Genomic DNA, 7,353 nt, shown 5'->3' on the forward strand with positions numbered 1-7,353 from the left:
AAACTGACAAATCTTAATGCAAAGCAGATATCAGGATGGGTAAATGTTATGCATAGTCGGGTCAGAAAAAAAAAAAGGGTCGTCACTCTCCAACAATCGAACAGTACTACTCATCGGAGTAGTAATAGGTTTTACCCCTCCATATCGGTTCTCCTTAGTAAATTAAGAATGTATAATGTGTTAGAGAATGTAGGATCACACACTTACTATTTATGCGATATAATGATGATCTAATATGAGCGAAGGGAATCCCTCATGGTTAAACTAAAATGACGTATCAAATGATGTCAGCACAGTCACGAGTAAGGTGTGAAGAACCATGCGGAGTCAAGAGTGTGTGCGAGAATGATCTATGTGAATGTGCGATAATAACGCACAGTGAATCCGAAAATAAAAGATTTATGAGTTGTCATCCACTATGTAATACCCTATATAAAGGGTAGACCAACCATGTAAAAGAGAGAGATCTTTTGAGTGCTTAGACAAGAAATTTAGGAGAGAGAAAGTTTATTTGGAGAGCAAGTTACGGTTTTCTTATCATCTTGTATCCAGTTTGGAGATCTTAATGAATGATTATGTGATTTGCACCATGATTTCTTAGATTATCGTCTGGATTCTTACAGGGTGTAGTTGTGGGATTTCCGCAACTACATTTTGGCGCTAGAAACAGGGATTGAACCTGTGATAAGCCATGTTGGTGAATTGATCTAGGAGTAAAATCGCAGAAGTTTAGATTTCAAATCTTGAATAATTAATTGAAATTTCATCATCAAAGTCATATTATTCTCTTAAATACAAATTTTCCTTAGTTAATATAAGAAAGCTATGATGGCGAGAATCGAATCTACTGTAGAGCAAGCGGCAGCAATCAGGAGGATTAGAAGAATTGCTGCAAGAAGAAGAGGCGAGGCTGCTGAATCTCCAAGAAGAGAAGAAAGAAATAACCAAAGGAATGAAGTTCAACCTGAATCTCCAAGAAGAGGAGAAAGAAATAACCAAAGGAATGAAGCTCAACCTGAACTTCCGCGCGAACCAGAGCAACGTAATGATGTTGATTATGATAGAGTAAGTGTTCATACTGCAAGAACAAATTCTACAGAAGAAGATATGCAGGAAACTGGAGATGTAGGATTAATACAAGGAAATGACGAGAATATGACGATTGAAGAACTTTGACAGAGATTAAGAGCAGAGCGAAGAAGAGAAGGTGAAAAGTGTGTTAATTTGATACAAAAAAATAATGATTTGAGAGAAGAAAATATAAGATTACAAGAGCGGATTTCAAGGAGTACCACACGTGCAAGTTCCAGAACGAGAACAAGCAGAAGCTCATCAAGACGAAGCAGATCTAATAGGCAATATGCTAGGCGAAGGGAACCTTTGGGTATCATTGAAGAAAATCTACAAGTAGATGATAACTAACAAGATCAACGTGGGAGAAGATGTGCAGAACAATATCTAGAAAATAATCGATATGCACACCCACGCGAACTTCTCCGCAGACAACAAAATCAACGAGATAACAGAAGAGAAAATGCCTGCGAATCCCGTCGCACACTTTATAATTCTGAAAGTGAAGAAGATGATCCATATCAAGGGCGGATGATATTGCATGGAAGAGAAATGTTAAGAGATCAATATGAACGCGAATAGGAAGATGCACGCGCAAGAGATGAAAGAGATAGATGTAGGAGAAGAAGAGAAGAGGAAGAAGATAAAGAAATACAGTAGGCTATGCGTCAAAACGCTCATGAAAATAGAATGAGACAAACGAGATTAAAGCGACCAATGCGACAATACTTAAATCATACTATGAGCGAAGAAATTCATATAAAAATGGAAGAACTAAGAGAAATGATGACGGTGCGAAGAGATGGTGGAAGGAGACAATTGGAAGAAGGAGTAGAGGAAGCTGGAAAAACACCTTTTGCGATACAAATACAACTCGCAATAATACCACCTAAATGTAGCTTACCCGTATTCACTAATATATTTGATGGAAGTACATGCGCGGTACAGCACATAAAAGCCTATAGCAATTAGAAAAGAATGATGCGGTATTGTGTAAATATTTCCCAGCGAGCTTGATAGGAGAAGCTTTGCAATGTTTTGAAGGGTTACCATTGTGAACTATTAGATCATTTCGTCATCTACAGAACGTCTTTTTGGGGAAGTATATCAGCAATAATATGTCACGTCCAGGAATTCAAAAGGCATTCAGTCTTCGCAGGAGGATAAATGAGAGTTTGCGTAATTTAACCACGCGCTAGAGAACCATGTGTAGTGAAATGGCAAGACGAGTAGATGAGAGAAATCTCATATTATCTTTCATCAACGCACTCTTTCGTACAGATTTATTGTATCTTCAGGATAAAAGATATAATAACTATATTAGAGCTGCGCGAATATCAAGAAGAATATATATCACTAGAGGAGAAGCAGAGAGAAATTGAGTCTTACCCAATTGCGATGTCAAATGCGAATGAAAGGAATGCAAGTTTACTTCCAAGAATTACAAATGCTTTTGCGAGCATATCTCGAGGAAGTCAAGGAAAGAAAAACTTGGTAGAATACAAAGAGGAAGGACAAAAGCTTGTAGCCATTGGGAAGTAGAGATCAAGAGGAGTTCAAGAGAGAGTATCAAGAAAAACAATTCCAAAATCGTGGAGGAAACAATAAGATTCAAAGAATGGATAATCAGCCTGAAGGTTATGGAGGTCAACAACCGTATTATAATCGACGTCAAGGAACTGGTAAAGTGGTTTGGGAGCAGATAAAAATGCCTCATCTAAATACGGCAATAGATAAAATCTGGGAAGCTGTAATTTTAATGGAAGATATTCCAGAACCACATAATGTGGGAGATAAACCACCATCAGGAAGAAGAAGTAAAGAGTTATGTGCATATCATCGCTTTCATGGTCACACCACAAACAACTGTAGAAATGTAAAGGAAATCATACTGCGAAAGATTGATCGGGAAAACTAGATCATTTCTTGGTGCAAAAACCACAAAATCTACCACCACCACCACCTGAGGGGCATACACAAAGTGCAGAGAAAAGAAGGACTACATACTTAATAGAAGTGGGAGCAAAGGCTAAGAACTTGTATTATAATTCGATAATACATTCATCCAGAAGTATAGAGGACTTTCATGATAATATCTTAAGTCGATTCTATGCGAGAGACGTTGATGGAAGAGAAATTCTTAACCTTGCGAAGATGTCGCCCTTGAAAAGTTGGCAGAAACAACCGATTTCGTTTAACGCAGAAGAGGTTCCAGGAGGAGGAGAGCCACACGAACGCCCATTGGTGGTGAAGTTAGGAATAAATCCAAAAGTGAAAGTTGATGAATAAAATGATGCGAATACGTGGGCTATAGATAGAATATTAATAGATCATGTAATTTTAGTAGATATTCTATTCTACCATACATACAAGACTATGGGTGGAAGAGATGATGAGTTGATTCCATCAACGTACAAGATTTATGGCTTTAATGGTACAACCAATAAACCGAAAGGAGAGATAACTATGTGAATTCCTTTGAAGAGAATGACATCAGAGATTGTATTCTGTGTAGTTGACGTATAATCACCTTATAATGCTTTGGTTGGAAGACCATGGCTCCATAGAATTCTGGCAGTTGCTTCAAATTTCCATCAGTGCATCAAATTCCCTATGCCCCAAGGTATCGAAATCATAAGAAGAGACCCAATTGAAAGCAAAACTTGTCAGGAAATAGATATTGATAAGTGCGAAGAGCGTGCCATCAAGCGAAGAGATTGGAAGAAGCAGGTTAAGGAATGTCAAAGAGACGAAAGGCTAATGGTTAATGTTGTGTCTAAAAATGAAGTAGTTAATAAGAATGATGTTGTAGCAGAGTCTTCTGCGAACAAACGCAATAAGCGAATTCGAAGGACCGAAGAAGGAGAATATATAGGTGTTGAGGCAAAAATTACATATTCAGAAGGATGGTGAAGGAGTCATGGCAAGCATATCGGAAGGTCCGTATAGAGTCAAGAAAGTTATTAGTAATGGAATGTGCGAGCTAGAAGAAGAAAAATAAGGAAAGATATCAACTGAAATCTGGAACCAGGTATATTTGAAAAAGAATGAACCAAGAGACAACTATCGCACGAATGAGACTGAAGAGCTCATGCGAATCAATGTTCTGAAAAATATATGCGAACTCAAAGAAGAGCAAAAGACGAAAGAAACAAGCGAGTAGTCTGCGAAGTAAAACTTTATTTCTTCATGAGTAAGAACATAATAAAAATTATATGTACTAGAGTTGCATGTATAACTCAAAAGTAATAGTTGAATGAAAATTTTTATTTCATTATGAAGATATTGGGTTAAGAAAAGGCAAAAGCAAGACCTTATAATAAGACCTTAATAGAAGGCAATAAAAGTAAATACTCTAATTAGGGAGGCTAGGCATCCAGTTGTGGCATTCACTTTAGTTCGCATAAATGCAAGAGACAAAAATAAGACCTAACACACGTCATAATTGGGGAAAACCTGGTGAACATGGCTCAAAGTAAAGCTACATCGACCTTGGAACTTGAGTCATGGAGATTTGGGGTAAGATGAAATCCCATCCAGGAGAGACACTTATATCGAAATATTAAGGTAATAAGATCTCTCCTAAGGAGTGCAGAAACTCGATCAGGGCGCCGAGGTACATGGTTGAGTTAAGAGTGCCCGGGGCGTCTGGAGCGTACCTTGCCACTCTTGAAAAGTCCAAACTATGATGCACTCGGTCCGAAGAAACCCCACTTAGGGTGCAGTCTCGTAATTATATACCTTATCGGTAGAGGGATAAGAGACTGCGAAATCAACTGATTGTTGCATTACCGTATGGGAGGAGCCCACCCTAACCCGGTAGGGGTAAGCTTCCTTGAAGGGGGAATATATGGACGACACCCTCCATTAGGGAGATGAATTGTGTCAAAAGACGTAAATATCATGAGGCTTTTTACTCACGGGAGTATTAAGGCTTATCGTATTTTCTCGGAAATTAAACGTGCAGAGGCAACAATACAAGAATATGATAAAGCGAGATCAATGGGTCATTATACTAAAATTTAAGGACCTCATGCGATCTCGTCTCACAAGAATAAGCATTATGATGGGCAAAATAAGACCTTTAATTAGGAAGGAAAAATAAGACCTCTTGAATCAATGCTCTCTGATCGCAGAAGATCAATATACTGCGAGTTTCACAATTGAGGAAAGCAACAGAGACATGTTTATTCATTCATCATTATGTGGAAACTAACAGAGGCAAGATTGGGAATGCAAGCATGAAAAAGAATGTTACTTGCCCCATATGATAGACTCATGCACATGTGAGAAAGGATGGTGCTCTGTTATTCACAAAAGGATGGTGCTCTTTGAGGTAAATCAAAGAAATTCTATATTAAAGAAGCAAAATAGATGCTTAAAAAGTGTACATTGAAAAAGAAGTTTAAAGAACATAAAGATATACAAGAAGCAGGAAAAGATTGTACATCGGAAAAAACGATTAATTTCGCCTGGATTGCCTTCACCATTTCGCTCATTCTCAGAATCACCTCCATCAGCTCGCTCAGCATCAATATCAACAGTTTCTTCTTCTTCTTCATATTCTTCATACTCTCCTTCACTATCAGAAATGTCAGACATTACTTCGTTGGGAGCAACATCAGCAAGCTTATAATTTGAAAGAGGAATGTTATTATCGGCACAAATTTTCTTAATTGCTGCATCACAGACACGAACAACATCTTTGCTACTATTGGAGACAGTGATGATATAGTTCCTCTTAAGTTTCTGATATTTGGAGTTGCGAGTTGTTAACTTCGCATCCAACTTCTCAGTTTTCTCAAGACATTTCTTCTCTTCAGCAATTAACTTCGCCTTTAGTTCAGCAATCTCCTCAAGGTGTTTCTTCTCTTTCTCTGCGAAATAATGACAAAGAGTTAGAATCAAAAAGGGATGTTTTCCTCAAAAAGTAACAAGTATAAAAGAGTAAGAAATGACCTCCATTAATAATTTCTTTAACCAATGAAGAATGTTCAGACTCAAGGCTCACAGTCACAGCTAAATATTCTCTGGCATTGTTTAAGACTCTAACAGCCCAATCAAATTCAGCGTCACTTTCTATGAGAAGTCGATATCCAATCAACTTTTCTTGCTCAATAAGTGCGTTCTTCTCTCTTATAGCAAGATCTCGATCTATTTGAACTTGGAGAATGGTTTCTTGGAATTTCTTCAAAGCCTTCGCACCCTTAAGAACAACTTGATCCTTCTCATTAATAACGGAACTATTTTTTTCTTCCAAAGCCTTAATTCTTTCTTTGGATTCCCAAAAACGACGTTTAAAACTATTGCTAGTAGTCAAGGCGCCTCTATGGTCAATACTGAGAAGTTGGTATTCTGATTTGAGTTCCTCAAGAGATAGGGTATTTATTTTATCTTCAGTAAGGTTATTCAAACAAGAATTAAGATAATTAAGAAGGGTGTCATCATCAACAGGATGATGGGAAGAGCGAAACAGCGAGGCTGCTTCATCGGAAAGACGATAAATTTCCGCAAGAATACATAATTAAAGAAAAGAAAAGATAGAAAATGAATAAAAGAGAGGAATAAATAAAAAATAATGTAGCAGTTAATTGATCATTGCTTTTGCGAAGATCTGATATCGTATCCGCATATGAAGAAACTTCAGCTTCAAGGTCAGAATTCTTAGCTTCAAGAGATCGAAGTTTCCTTTCATAATCCGAAGATATCACATATGACATGCGAGACATCTGTGAAGATAAAGAATTAATATTAGATGACATACATTAAACATTATTAAAGAAAGTGCAAAGGAATATAAATTAACAGGGAACCAAACGCAAGTTGAAAGCTAGGATTTAGTATGGACGAAGCTCCACGAAGAGACGGATCATCTAAAGAAGTAGCATCACAAATTTTCGAAACCATTCCAAAGCTCCGAAGTAATTTATCATTCCCTACATCAACCATGGAATCAGAGAAGAGACTAGAAAGTTGTCCCATATATGATGTGATTGAAGGATCTTCGGAGAGCACAATGTCATCATCATCATCACTAGATTATGAGCTTGAAGAAGAGAGTTCTTTTCGCTTCTTGTAAGGATTAGCATAAGAATGTTTAGAAGATTTAGAAGCGGTCTTCTTGTATCTCTTTACACCTTTTCCTTTATCTTTAGCACGAGAAGTCTCCACCTACGCGAAAAATCAAGATAAGAAACAGATACAACAATATTGTTAAAAATGGAAAAGGAATGTTCCTTACTTCATTGTTCTGCGAAGGAGACACATTGGACATAATCTTAG

Source organism: Papaver somniferum, chromosome 8, assembly GCF_003573695.1.
Source record: "Papaver somniferum cultivar HN1 chromosome 8, ASM357369v1, whole genome shotgun sequence".
In the NCBI taxonomy this organism is placed as follows: Eukaryota; Viridiplantae; Streptophyta; class Magnoliopsida; order Ranunculales; family Papaveraceae; genus Papaver; species Papaver somniferum.